The sequence below is a fragment of the Pygocentrus nattereri genome, chromosome 28 (genome assembly GCF_015220715.1).
Source record: "Pygocentrus nattereri isolate fPygNat1 chromosome 28, fPygNat1.pri, whole genome shotgun sequence".
NCBI classification, from domain to species: Eukaryota; Metazoa; Chordata; class Actinopteri; order Characiformes; family Serrasalmidae; genus Pygocentrus; species Pygocentrus nattereri.
In genome coordinates this window covers 17,766,347-17,779,390 of record NC_051238.1, presented here as the reverse complement: position 1 = coordinate 17,779,390, position 13,044 = coordinate 17,766,347, and positions in this window count along the sequence as shown.

Genomic DNA, 13,044 nt, shown 5'->3' with positions numbered 1-13,044 from the left:
AAGTGTTATAGATATTTCAATAATGTGCAGTCTTTGTTTTTTCACAGTTTCGCTTCTGGACTCCAGCATGTTGGGCTTCAAGTGTAAAAGTGAGTCAAAACGCGTACTGTAAGCTTGTAGTGTTTCATTGAGGAGTGAGATGTAGGAATTAGAGGATTACAGCCTATTTTGGGGAAAACTGGCTACTCAGTTGTTTAGTGGCCAGCTGTAGATCACTGTATCATTAGTTTATGTAGAAGGGAACTAACAGAAGGTTTAGAATTGATTCTAGATTTGCATGTGGAGTGCGTTGCTGTTATCTCTCAACAGAGACACTAAAGAAGCTTCAATGACAGTAAAGCTTTTAATATTTGATATCTTAAAGTCAAAACTATCAATACCAATATAATCTGTCTCTTAAACACAACGAAATGTGACTACACAGGATATAATTGAGCAGCAACAGTCAGCATAAGAGGTCAGAGGAACTTCCTTTAGCCTGTCTTTGCTATTATAAAAGCATGTTGTTAAAATGATGTAGTGGCTAGAGATGGGCATTGTAAACATTTTTGCTATTCTGAAATTTTATGTGAATAGCAATCGAATATTCTGATAAAGGTTTAATTAAACTATATTATTTTTAATTGAATACAGTTTTAAATGTATTAATGTTATTTAAATGATAGTAGCCTATAGGGACGACAAGCAGTAGATACAAAATACTCAGAGTAATACTGTGACAAATAATAAACAGTGGAAATATTGTGAATGATCCTAAGATGGGGGCATGGTAAGCTTCACAGATACTGACACATTTGCACACCCATGATTCACAGAAAGATCTCATTTCTTATACACTACATATACAAAGAAAGTACACATCATACTGGCACAGTATAATGGAAATGCACAGCAACTTCCTTACCTTCAAGTCAAGTCAAGAGGCTTTTATTGTAATTCTATCTATGTACAAGTACACAGTGGAATGAAATTACGTTCCTCCAGGAACAACACAGTGCAACAAGGAACAAAAAGTACAAAGTGTGAACATGCAGACATAGTGTGCAAAGAAAAAAATTAAGCTAGAAACAATATAATAAATATGATAAATTAAACAAACATTAGACACAGTAAATAGACTGGACAGTGCAGCACAGACACAACACACATTTCTATACATGAGATGATATACATAAACACAGCAGTTACTGAAGTAGTAAAACTTGAGTAAACAGTGTAAACACAGTGTTAGCAGCAATGTTCCAGATCCAAAGGGCAGGGGTTAGTTCAGTCTTTGTGAGTTTATATATCTTCTATATTCTTCTATAAAAGTGTTTTACTCTCTTGCCCATATGCTACATTAAATATCTATATGAGATTTGTTATGAAGAGGTGGGTTGTTATGATGTTATTACAGGTGATATCCGAACAGTGATGCCGGAAATACTCCTGGATGGTGGATGGATGATACATGACCCTTTTTTGTTTGTTGTTATTGTTTTTGTTGTTCAGGGAACTCTCATAGTAATGGGATCAAAATGGCCATACTGGAGAAATCAAATGTCAGACGTGACAGAGACCTTTCTAGACCTTGCAGCTTGATAAAAGAAAAAATCACCCTGGGAAGGCTTGCTGATTTTCTCCACAGTATGTGTGTGTGTGGTGCTGTTTGGACAACAAATGTTAACACAACATAGAATACTGAATAGAATGAAAGTACAAACAATGAAAAACTGGCTGATAGTTTCTTTTTCAACAGTACAAGTTGTACAGGGTATTATAGAGTTGTATGTTAAGATGCTTGATCTATATTTGGCCTGACTGAAATAACTAAATACTCACATAATACACTGGGCAATAATACATTTCATCTTAGAGAATATTTTATGTAGTCTTTTTCTTATGCTTCGCAGGGTGTTGATGCCACCAACCAGGCTATTAGATGGCAAGCCTGAGCAAGTTGGTGTGGAAACTGCCAACAAATGCTGGAAGTATGTTTTTGAAAATACACAGATCACAGCACTAAAATTTCTTCTTCATTAAAGTCATAATCTTTAGGAAAAACCTTCTGCTGTTTTGTTTAACACATGGGCAGCACGGTGGGTAGCGCTGTCACCTCACAGCAAGAAAGGCCTAGCTTCGACCACTCCGTTTGGTGTGGAATTTGCATGTTCTCCTTGTGTCTGTGTGGGGTTTGTCCCACAGTCCGAAAACATGCAGTCTAGCCAATTGACATGCTAAATTGCCCTTTGGTGTGAGAGTGTGTGAATGTATATGTCTGTCAGAAAAGATCATTTCAAGGCAGAAAAGACCAACATCGTTCTTCCTCAGCCAGCTCATTGTAAAACATCACCAACACTATAGATGACAGTTAGAAGTAAACTGTCAAAATGAGTAGACAGGAGCTTTAAAGCGAAGCTCTCATATTTGCATAGTTTACATTTGGGGCGGGGGGAAATATTGATTCTTAGATGCATCACGATGCGGAAATTGACGATTCTGAATCGATTTGCAAAAATTTCAATTGCCGATTTTCTAAATTTTAATTGATAACATAATGTTGATGGAATGTAAAATGTGAAACTTTGCAAAGTGCAGAAGTGCAGCGCCCTGACAGCCTGTGGCATTCACACTACATTAAAAGCTAGTGCATGGGTCACAATCCAAATGTTACTAAGAATAATTTTGTCCTTTCAACAAAAATCAAACCACCTTGGTTTCCATTTTACAGTTTGTTACTTGTTACTATATAGACAATATTAAAACTAAACATAAAATATAAGGTCAAAATATAGAAACTTTATCCTTAACAAAAAAAAACTACCAAAATAAAGAATTATAAATAAATAAATAAATAAATAAATGAAAGCTAAGATATTTACATTGTAAGGATATTTTGCCTGAAATTCACATGGAGCACTGCACATGAGGTACTGTTTTATATTATACATGGGATGGTGAGGAATTAACAATATAAACAATTATAAATAGAAAGCTCAAGAGATATAGAGATATTTAAAAAAAATATATTGCACATGGAGTGTTGATTATATTACACTGGTTGTACAGTCTAACAGCAGCAGGAAGGACAGTCCTGCGAAAGCACTTCTTCACACACAGGCAATGAAGCAGCCTGTCACTGAAGGAGCTGCCCAGTGATGCCAGAGTCTCATGCATGGGGTGGGAACTGTTCTCCAGCATGAATGTCTGGCTAACATCCTCCTGTCTCACACCATCTGCACTGGGTCTAGGGGGCTACCCAGGACAGAGCTGGTCCTCTGTCAAGTCTCTTCCTGTCCGCTGTTGAGATGCTGCTGCTCCAGCAGACCACTCCAAAGAAGATGGCTGATGCTACAACAGTGTCAAAGAAGGTTTTCAGGAGAGCCCCCTGCACTCCAAACAACTTTAGTCTTCTGAGCAGGTAGAGTCTTGCTCTGGCCTTTCCACCACAATCTCTTTGGTTTTCCCCAAATTGATCAGGATCTTAAGTTGATCTTACAAATTAAATTATGTCATAGTTACCAAAATTTATTTGGAGAAGGACTTTTGTTCCTTTGCTTTCATCTGGTGAAAAATTAGGACTTTTTTTTAGCACTAGAGGTAGCCACGCAACTTTTGCCCACACTGAAAGCACTATTGTCTCCAACTGTGTCCAGTATGGACAGCTGTTGGTGACCACATTGCCTGACCAGTCTGCTTCGCCATAATTAACTATCCTCACCTTCATACAGCTCAGAACCCACTAGCTCTGTGCTCATGGTTTTTTTCATGTTGCCTCCCCTTTCTTTCTCACATCTCAACATCACTATTTCAGATGTATCATTGCACTGTTGATGTCAAAGTTTGTGCATCGTCCTGAATGTTTTAGCTCTGTATCACTATTATACAACTTGCATATCAGTCAGGCTCCAGTTCATTTATGTTTATGTAACCCAGCAGTAGTTTAGCCACTTAATGTGAGGGTACCCCTTAATTAAGCGCTGCCCCTTTAAGAAAACCGCAACAGTTTTCACACTCACCTAGCGCATTTTTTGACAATATTAGCTGCTTTACGGCAAAAACACACGGCCCCCATAGAAATGCACAGGCAGGGGAGCACGAAGCTCAGACGACTGGGTGCGAAGGAGAGGAGAGCTGTCCGGACTGGCTTCAGGGTCACTCTGAGAGAGAGTGAGGTGGAGGGTGAGACGGAGAGCGAGAGAGAGAGAGCAAGACGGCTGTTACTGTTCTGAATCTGTCCTGGAGCACTTAAGTATAAATTACAGTTTTGGAAATTTATTATTTTTTTGGGGTACCCAAATATTATTTTTGCATTTTTCCTCCAATTTTTCCGGAGTGAAAACCGTTCAAGAACTGTTCTTCACAATTTTCTACATACTCCACGGACATTTTCTAAAAGAACTGTTCCTAGAAAAAAAAAGGGGTTAACCTAACTTTCAAGGTTGAAAAACTCTTCCATATAGTTCACTGATTATACTTGGTTTTGTCTTCATTCATACAAAGTGAATTCAGGGAAAAGTGATTGTGTTTATTTTTTTATTCTATTTAATTTATTTATATATATATATATATATATATATATTTTTTTTTTTTTCACAATTGTCACTGGAATTGAGATTATTGAAATCTTATTGACATTCCCTATACATAATTAAGAAAGAGAAACGCTCCAGTCCAATATATGAGATATAATTGGACACAGGGAGTACACTGCTACCGAACCCAAATAAATACCTTTACTACCAGCTTTATACCGGTTTCTGTTGTTGTTCCTTTTATTTGGCTTGAAACATTTAAGGCTTGGTTACATTTACAGCTGTAAAAACTCAAGAGAAAGTAACTTAATTCATTCAGTGCACTAACATATAAATACAGTCTGGACTGCATGTACCTAAGCCAGAGAACACATTGAAATAAACAACAGAAAGTTGTAGAATCTTGAAAATGTTAATACAAAACAAAAGTTATGACTAATAAAATGAAGAAGAAATATTTGAAATTCTACACTATCTCTAGGTCACTATTCAAACTCAAACAAGTTTGTGTAATTGCAAATGTTAAGGCCTTCATACAAGCAAGTTCATATTTTTTAGTCCTAGTCTTTAGTCTTATTCCTTCCATTGAAACACATGTTCAGACAGTTGGTCTATAATCTTTTGATCAGAGGCATAAATGTATAAAATCCATGATAGCTTGAGTGCATGCTGTTATTAAAGCAAAAGGAAGAGCATACCAAATACAAAGAAAGTCTAAAATTCATGTAAACATTAGAATATTCTACTTTTCACTCAAATTGTTATGGCGATAATATAATTTCTAAAGAAAAACTTAGTATTAAATTAGAAAAGAAGGCAAAATTAAACTTTTGGACCCTACTGTATATACAGGGTTAAAATGTTACTGTAATGCTAATGCTAATTATTTAACAAATCACAGGTGCTGAGGAGGTGAGTCAGCTGCTGTCTGGAAAAATCCCACATCTAAGATGCTTAATCTGGGTCTTATTCCTCTTTACAGCAATAACCTTGTGAAATAAGGGACACAAATGAACTTTTGCTATAAATAAACTTTTACTATTCTGTCTCTGTTTCATTAAATCAGTTCTAATTTGTAATGGTAGTGCTTCAATACATGTAATTGAACTATTTACTTGGCCAAACTCCCCATTTTTGCACACTACCTAAACCAATTACAAAACATCACTAAAGTGACACTGGCATGTTTCAGTTAAGTGTTAATCATGTTATCTCATGTAGACGGAACTGAAACCAGACCAACTTCTGCTATTGTATTGTCTTGCGAGACTCACAACCACACCCCCTTCAATGGGAGTAAGTTAGCTTTTCTACTTATTATGAAGCCTTACATTTTAGACTTCTTGTTCACTGCTAAATTAGACATGGGTGCCTTTAGCAGTACCTTCCAAAAGTACTGACAAAGTAAAGTAAAAGCTTGATATTTTATGTGTGTTGGAGCCCAGCTAGGATTAATAATATTTAGAGTGAGTTATAAGTACACCATATACTTAGTATGTGGTATGTGGACACCTGACCTTTACACTTGCATGAGCTTGTTGGACATCCCATTACAAAACCATCAGCATTCATATGGAGTTGAGCTGTTGTTGTTCCTAGGCACTTCCATTTCACAGTAGTACCACTTACTGTTGACTGGGGCAGATCTAGCAGGAAACTGACTTATGGCAAAGGTGGCATCTTATGACAGTTTGACATTTAATGTCTTTGAGCTTTTCAGTATGACCTATTCTATTCCCATTGTTTATTTGTGGATATTACATGGTTGTGTGCTTGATTTTATACACCTGTTAGCAATGGCTGTGGCTGAAATGCCTGAACTTAGGAGGACTTGCCACAAACTTTTGGCCATATAATGTATGTTAGTATATTTTAAAGAACTATTTATGTTCAGTTCACTCAGTTTAGATGAACACAGTTAACGGTGCAGAATGTTGGGTAAGTGATTAAAGCATAATAAAAGTTATCATTCTGTCCTATGGGCATCTTCATTTGAGCTGGAGCCTACCATCCATTGACCATGATGCAAACTGCTTTGCTTAGCTTTGCTATCCTGTAGCTCATTTCTTATTTGTTTTGAGGCATTTCTGATTGTAGTCCTTTTTGGTTAATTAAATACTTGCTTTATTTAAATTAATTTGCAGGATTAACCAACTGAGTCTAAAAATGTTCTTTTCTTGTTTGTGAAACACTGAGTTTTATCTCATTGTTGTGCATCTTGTTAAAGTATATCATTAAAAAAGGTGGAACATGCATTAACCTACCTGTGTGGGGGTGGTTTATCAGAGCGTATATCATCTTAGGCTTATGTGCAGAGAGTCGTGTGAAATGCAGCTGCTTTCAGTTGGCAGTACTTTCCTGTAGAAATGACACAATCTGTCAGCAATGGTTGCATCTTGAATTAGCTGAATTTACAAAACAGAAGGGGTCTCTGGATTCTTCTGGACATGTTTGCGATTCTCTTAATGAGTTCATAAAGCTCGGACAGGTAATAAAATGTAGGAGCACAGCTGATATCTGGAGAAGACAGGAGGGGGAATATTATTTTATGATGCACTTTTAGTAAATTGGATGGAGAATATTTCAGGGTCATGTGCACTGAGGTCATTGTGTCACGCATTTGGAACCTCCCATAGACAATTCCCAGAATCCTCTGGAGTCTCACATGACTTCCAACTCTCCACAACGCTCCTATCAGCGATCTCAGTCTCCTGACTACTAATACGATCCACCTGTGTTTGTATCATGTGAGTCTTAGGTTAGACTAGAAAAGCCCAGGCTTTAGACAGTGTCTTTGCAAAGTATTGTTTCTCTGAGACTTGCTGAGTATTTTCACATTGTGCTGTTTGTTCCTGTGTGCGTTGACCTTTGATTTCTTTTGCTGACTTCTCAACTTTTGCCTTGCCCTTTTTATACCTTTGCTTGTGTTTTGGATCTGTTATTTTTTACCTTGGCCTGGACTTTGACTATGTTGCTGTTTTGCCCTTTTGACAACGGGTGATTTATTATCATTAAATCACACTTGTCTTTCTTCTGCATTCGTCTGCGATTCTGTCGACATCACACTTTGACACATCACTAATGAGAAAGACATACTTGCCTTAACCTCACTGACATCACTACCACATTCACTATGTTTCACAGGTAAGGGGGTTTGTTTTCTCTTATGCTTCTTTCCTCTTTTACACTTTAGTCTTCTCATTGCTCTTGTATGTCTACCATCTCACATCTTGTTTTACTAGTCTGTGCACTTTTTTATTCTATTTTAATCTTGCACTAACACCCAGGGAAGAATGTACCAAAATAAACAAACACGCACAGACAATAACTCCATTGATCCTTTGGTATTTATTTTAGCAGACACCTGAATAAATGATGATACCTTTCTCAATCTGTTTTCACTGTTGTTTATTTCACTACTTACATTTAAAGGCCCATATTATGGAAAGCTAAAAGTGTTTTTTGGAATAAAAGAGTTTGATGTTCTATGGATACCTTATTTTTTTTCTTTTTTCTTTAACATTTGAAAAACATACTGTTCCTTAAAAAACATACTGTTCCTGGTGCTCAAAGACATCCATTACACTTCTGAAATCCTGGATATTGACTTAGTGTTACACCATTTTAGCTCAACTTTCCTGGTGCTGGTAAACAAGCTTGTCCTTTATAAAAAATTTACAACCTAATAAAAATTTTAACAATCAAATTTTTTCATTCCCTGATTTTTGTATTGGCTTACCTACATTATAAATGAGAATTACACTCAGGGTACTCTGAGTTTAAATAAAGATTGATCAATTGAGTGATGAATCAATTGATTGGTTGAGTTTTTTGTGGTATTTTATTCTAGCACACCATAAAAAAAAAAAAAAGAAAATAATAATCTTCTGTAGCACATTTCTCAAACTCAAGGTTGCTGTACAATTACAGTTGGGGAAAAATGAGAGGGGGACTAGAAGAATGAAAGACCAGCGTTATAGTATTGGTGAACCAGAGAGTGTGAGATGGTGTATACAGATGGACAGAGTCAGAAGATGGTGGAAAGCTCTTTCAGGAAACAACCTGACAAATGGTTCAAAGCTGAGTAATTAATAAGGATGATGCAAAGATTGCACACACATTGGTACAATCTATGTGAACTCAAATTCAGGAGTTTTGGGAACAACAAGCAACAAGTGTTGACAAACACACTGTAAATATGCAAATTGCTCACATATTTAAGTGTCATGTGGAACTCAATGTGAAGAGGTTACGCCAACACATATCTTAACATCAATATAGAGATAAGTCATTTCTGCATACATGAAATTTGGAATACAAAATGAAAATGCTCACATGAACATGTCAGTTCAGCAGAGACTATACTACAACAAAACCTACTTGAGAGGAACACTATGCATTTTTGTGTTGAGCACAAAATTGCACTGCAAACAAAACACCAAATGTGCAGTTTCTATTAGTATTAAAGTCAATGTGAATCAATAATCCCAATGCATTTGACATATTTCTGAATGAAACACTGTATCAGGGACGGTTTCTGAGCAAACGGCAAGTTGATATTATTGGTCAATATTATTTTTCTTCTCCTGCTTTTGCATGATGATGTAATCAAAAATCATGTGGTTTCTAATGGTCTTGACTACACTAACACAATGTGTTACTAATCAAGTAAAAAAAAGGTAAAAATGAACCTGCTTTCAATCAGCACAGATATGCAATTGATGGAGGAAAATATAAAAGAAAGGAGTGGGGGAAAAGGTCATGTCATGCATGACTTGAAATTATAAATCAGTTTATGGTGGATGGAGGAACAATATGCTAACAATTACTTTCAAACGGATCTAAAAAATTGATAAGCAAAGCTCATGAAAGAATTACTGAGGGCAATAAGATAATATTTCTGGTTCTATCCTTCACTTCCTTGTGATCTGTGTGATAAACAAGCTTATCTTGGCTACAAGGGACTTTTAAGCTCCAAGGAATGAGGAAGTGGGACTGAGCCCTAACAGCAGCCAGTAGAGCATATGAATATTTGACATCTGAAAGGTTTCTTCTTAAATGTTTAAGACAATGCAATATTATGCAATCATGTTTCACAGACAGAACAAAATAAGACAGTTAATAGCACTAAGCATATGTGACACAGGGAAGGTCTCGAAAATGATCAAACAAGCACAGACAAGACAAGCTTTTTAAAAGTTTCTTAGCTACAGCAACACTTACTATTATTAGATATTACTATGGAACCCTTATTAAAAATAATCCATATGATTTGCATACAACATTTTTCAAAAACTAGATTGCTATTTGTACTAGAGATGCATTAATCAGATTTTTCTCTCTCCATAAAGATTCCAGTACCTGTACTAAAGATAATTTAATATCTATATTTACATGTCTGTATTTATTCTTCAATTTAAAATCTATATGGACCAGTCTACTGCATTATGTCAAACTGCAGTCCCACAGTAAAAAAAATAGTATTCAGACCTTAAAATATTTACAAGGATTATGTTATTTAGATAGTAATAAACTAAGTATATACAAAGTCACAATTTATATGGTACTTTCTATTAGAAGGTTGCTGTCTCAAACCTTAACTCCTAAATTTTAACTTGTGAAAATTCTGCTTTCTGCTTTTTTAAACAATATTTTTTTAGGTCAAGTTAAAAGTTTCATTTTTAAATAAATGAAACAAAAAAACTGCTGCCTCACATTTTTATGTCACTACCAAAACATAAAGAGTGTTAGTCCATTGATGGAGCCTTATTTTAGCCACACTCCTGCATTTTAACTAGAGCAGGATGTAAGACTGTATCCCTGCTCCTCATGGACACACAAAGAGAAGTTAGAGCTCCATATTTTGAAGTAAATGTATCCCAAAGTCTGAAAACCAGTGTCAAACATTAACATTTTTGCTTTTTCCTGTAAAGTTACTAATTCGGTGATAGTTACTTTTTGGATATTAATGATATTCTTGTAATATATTTTAGGTCTAAAAAGTCTAAATGCTGCCCTGTGATGGACTGGCGACCTGTCCAGGGTGTATCCTGCCTTCCGCCCGAAGACTGCTGGGATAGGCTACAGCACCCCCCTGCGACCCTGACGGAGAAGCGGCTTAGAAAATGGATGGATGGATGGAAAAGTCTAAATGTTCTCTGTAGTCATCTGTATCTAAAATCACACAAACAGCTGTCAATTGGAATTTTTTGCAATTAAATTGTTTCTACTAAATCTACCACAGGCTCCAGAGTGGTGCAACAGTCTAAGCGTTGACCCTATCATCATGGGATCATGAGTTCGATCCCTGGTGATGTTATAGCCATCCGTAGCTAGGAGTCCAAGAGAGCACAAATGGCCTCACTCTCTCTGGGTGGGTAGGGTGACCCTTCCTTCTGCCCCCATCACTCAGTGCGATGCTAGTTAGCACAGGAGTCTGTTAGCTGATGTAGCAGATCTGGTGGTTGGTGCTTTCCTCACAGCGTGTTTGGCTGTCCCGTGACGTTGCATAGCCTTGGAAAGCATTGTGTGATTGGGGTAGTCCTAAGTAGTGGGTGGAATTGGAGACAATTAAATTGGGTTAAAAAAAAAAAAGTCCACCACAGAGTTTTATTCTGAAATGCTACGTCATGCTTAGTTAAGAGGTCCTTTTATATTGACACACTAGTTGGTCAAAAAGGTTGGCGGTGCATTCTAGCAAAATTACACACTTATGTGCAATTTTTACCAGCAGATAACTTACCCAGAAGTGTATTATTGATGCTATGTTTGTTATGTGATCATTTATGATTATATTATCTGTATGTAGAGCATTCAGCACTGTTAAGAAAAAATAAAAGTGAGACCGTGATGTGTATCCCTCTTACATTTTAGAGTGTACGTGTCTGAGTGACACTATCAATCACGTCTGGTTAAAACCTGATCCCTTAAATAAGGTCAGTATCAGTACTAATACCAAACCAGAATATCACTAATTAGTTCAAAAAAAGCGATTTTCATAAACTCAAATTGTTTATCATACCTATAATTGATATAAAACCTAATATGACCTGTAGAAAGACTGTAGACAGTGTGCAAGTATGATCTTCGATGTTGAGGAGTGTGGTGCCTCATGAAAAAATGGATGTTCAGGCTTTGATGAAAAAAAAGATTAAAGCACAGTAAGATGTTAGAGGTACACAATGTATTTTTTTTGGACACACTGCAGAAAAACAGTCAAATGAAACTGCAGACACATACCAAGATACAGCCATCATCACAACTTTAAAAGGTCATTTATTTAGGAAATGCAGAATATACGCCTTCTATTTATATTTACAGCAGACGCTCTGATCCAAACTGACTTAGAAAAGTGCACTGTCGTTTACTCAGAGAATGTAGAGAATATATCCTAGCTAGTTACAATGTACCTCTGAACCAAGATACTGCAAAAAAAAAAAAAGCCAGCGCTGATACCTAGATCAAAAATACACAACACAGAAGTAAGACACTGACAAGTGCAAAAGTAAAAGTTTCACCACCTGGGTGCCGGGACCAAGAAGAGTCTTGATGCTTGTATTCCATGCATTTTGTATTCATGCATCTAGTTATGATCATTTGATCATGTAAGGAGGGGCTGGTCCATTTTTGGCTTTTTAGGCAAGCAACTGGTGACACATCTGAAGACATTCTGGATCAGTTGCAAAGACCTGTTAGCACGCACAGGAAGACCAGCCTGGAGAGCCAATGCAGTCTTGAGATGACAAGAGTTTAGTCTCTTGACATCTCAAGACTGCGTCAGCTCTCTAGGGAGTACCCAGATGGCCTCCCTAGAAAAAAAGGTTGGAATCTTCCAAATGTCGCAGAATGAATGAATCAGCTTGCACCATGACTTGAGATAAATGGTCATCCAGTCTTCTTTCAGAGTCAAATGAACATGCATGACAAAATACAGGGCTATGGTGACGCATCAAATTTGCATCTCTGCCATTGTCTCGAACATGCTAAAGCTCTTCCAAATTACTGTTACACGTACAACTACAAATCCTTTGAGTTTGAAAACAAAAATCTATAAAATGCAAGCTGCATACATTGTGCTAAGAATGCAAATAAGATTCAGGCAAGAAAAAAAAAACATGGAATGTCCTTATATCTCACCTATCTGTACAGAAACTGAGGTTTGTTAAATGCCATTCTTTTCTTTTTGTGATCTGTAAACCTTGAAAACAAATCAATCCGGGTGCTGGTCCAACAGAATAGAATGAAATTCAACATGAAACAGACAAAAATGTATCAGTCCTTTATGTTTACATAGTCATGTATATGTATGTATAAGTCATGTATAATTATACAGAGTACTCTTGTTTAATATTAAGAGAGTGAAGTAAAAGAGATTTGTAATGTTACTGGATAACAGGCAGTTAACATTTATGACATTTATTGAAGCAAGACATTCCACATCTAATACATCATTATATGCAGTAACTGCTGAGAATCTTTGCTGTCACTGTGCCAGGAGTTCAGACCCATACTTGCCCAGAGTGAAATAAAT